Source organism: Anguilla anguilla, chromosome 15, assembly GCF_013347855.1.
Source record: "Anguilla anguilla isolate fAngAng1 chromosome 15, fAngAng1.pri, whole genome shotgun sequence".
Lineage (NCBI taxonomy): Eukaryota > Metazoa > Chordata > Actinopteri > Anguilliformes > Anguillidae > Anguilla > Anguilla anguilla.
Window position 1 is genome coordinate 34,346,101 of NC_049215.1, and position 2,500 is coordinate 34,348,600.

A 2,500-nucleotide genomic window follows, 5' to 3' on the forward strand; every position below is an offset into this window, starting at 1 on the left:
CTGCATCTCCCGCCTGCTTCGCCCTGTTTCTCCTCCATCTTGCGCGGGATCAGGAAAATTACACATCAGCTCTGATTCTGTGGCTGGGGCGGGGCACTCCACTACGATTCTCACAGCAGAGCCTAAGCTAGCTGCTCTCTCTCTCTCCCTCTCTCACTCTCCCTCTTTCCCTCCCTCTTTCCCTCCCTCTCTCTCTCTCTCTCTCTCTCTCACTCTCCCTCTTTCCCTCCCTATCTCTCTCTCTCTCTCTCAATCTTCCCCCAGCGATGGTTACATCTCATCTCTCTCTCGGTTGCCCCCAGCTGAACCCCTGCCACCATACACAATGCTGGCTCTGATTGATTGATTGATTGATTGATTGACTGACTGAAACAGCGTTTCCTCTCCGCGACGCGTCTCTCTCCCGACAGCCAGGCCGGGAATACAGGATCGGCCGCGGCGGAAAGCTGCCCCGGTTGCCGGTGACGGAGATCGGAGAACGTCTGTTGTGACTGACAAGGACGCAGCGCTCTGACGTGATAATTAGGGAGAGCGGGAAGTCACTCCAACTCCAAAGATCTTTATTTTATGCACATATATAAATTTAATATATGGCCTGTTTTTTTCTCTTTTGTAACATTAATTAGTCTGTTCTTCGGTTTTGTAAATAATATTTCCACCATGTCCTAAAGTGCTTTCTGGACCACCTGACTTTCCGTAGTTTCTGCCCCCAAAGAGATGAGAGCTGGCCGGTCCTCATCCCAGCAGCCTCTGTGTTTATTCGCCGTGATGAAAAGATGAAAGGAATCTGTTCCCTTTTCCGCACGGTTTGGGCCGCGCCCCTCCCCATGGGACGGCCCACGTGGGTGGCCTGTAATCACTGAAATGGCACCCCCCCCCCTCACCCCTCCCCGAGCAGTCAGGCCTCACAGGGGGTGAGCTGTGCTCCCAGAATCCCACGGGGCCAGCCGGTACAGGCCGAAGACTCACAGCCTTCAGGGGGTTCAGACCCAACACTGGGCTGAGCACTGGACCCAGGAGAGGGGGTCCCGCCACCTCCCCAAAAACACTGCAGGTGTGGTCACATGTCTCACTGCCGGCCTCTCTCACAACGACCAACATCAACCCCCACCATACCAGGGCCTCGTCTTCTCCTGTTCGACGGAGGGGAAACGAGTCTTATAACTGTCTTGTTTGCTCTCTCCCTCCCTTATTCCCTCTCACCTCTGTCCCCTTCTCTCTGCCTCCATCTCTCTCTTTCTCTCTCTCCCTCTGTCTCCCTCTTTCTTTCCCTCTCTCTCTCTCTCTCTCTCTCTCACAGCGGTGTCAGTGTTCAAGGTGCCCGGGGTGAGGTTAGAGGCTGAAGCTCGGGACATCTTCAGTCCGGGGAAAAGGCACAGACCGTCCCTTGCCCCCCTCACCAAATGCTGGTGACCCCCCCCCCCCCCCCCCCCCCCCCTCGAACCGGACCCTCGATGGAGCACCAACCACCATCACCATCATCCTAACCCCACCCCCACCCCCCCCCCCCTTATCCATGTGCTGACCAATCAGAGCCTCTGTGTGAAAATGGAAGGAGTGACAGAGAAAGATTGTGCTGCGGATGTTCTTGTATAAAGGCCAACATCAGGGATAGGTTCCTCGTGTGGGGGGGGAGCGGGGGCAGGTGCAGGGGTAGGGCGGGCCTGGCCCTCGAACCCAGACTGATCCTGACCTTGCATTAACCCTCAGGGGTACCGGCAGTTTACTTTCTGAACTCTCACCCCAGAAAAGAAACCACTAGTTTTATTAGTATGCTGTAGATAAAATATACTATTTATGCCAATTTCAATAATCTATTAATAAAACCTTATTAATCCTATGTTCATACTTGGAATCACACTAACCACCTCCCCCCCATAAGGGGGTGCTGTCTATCCCACAGCGTAGAGGATTAGCCCATAGAGAAGCCCACCTTCTCTTCTTCCCATTCCGAGACATAACAGAGCAAAAAACCCGACAATCCTTTCTTTCGACCGCTGACCCCTTTCACACAGGCTCGGCTCTCTGGGAACTGTAGTTTGTTTGTCCTCCGGTCGGTTTGTCCTTCAACCAGCACGCTCGTTTATCAGTCAATGCCCGTCGAATTATCTCAGATTTCCCTGCCTGTGCTCCTCGTTCACTCAACTGTACTTTGAGATTAACGGACAAAACATGCGGCCCAGCTGTACTATACTGTACTTTTTACCTCGTACACCTCCACTGTTAAAAACATGCAGCCGAGGCGACTTCCTGTTGTTTTGAATTTGACTTCCTGTTGTTTTGAGTGCTATCAATGTTGGTCAATAAAAGCGCAATGAGGACATCCTTCTCAGACTCTGATTATTAGTACATTGTAAAACAAATACATACTATTGATGTCAATTTCAATAACTACTGTGACAAATAACACATCCTTAATCATATGTCCTAATATTTTTTGAGGGCCCCTGTCAGTTAGGGCCCTTGGAATCATCCTATAGCCCCCCTCCCCCCATAAGAC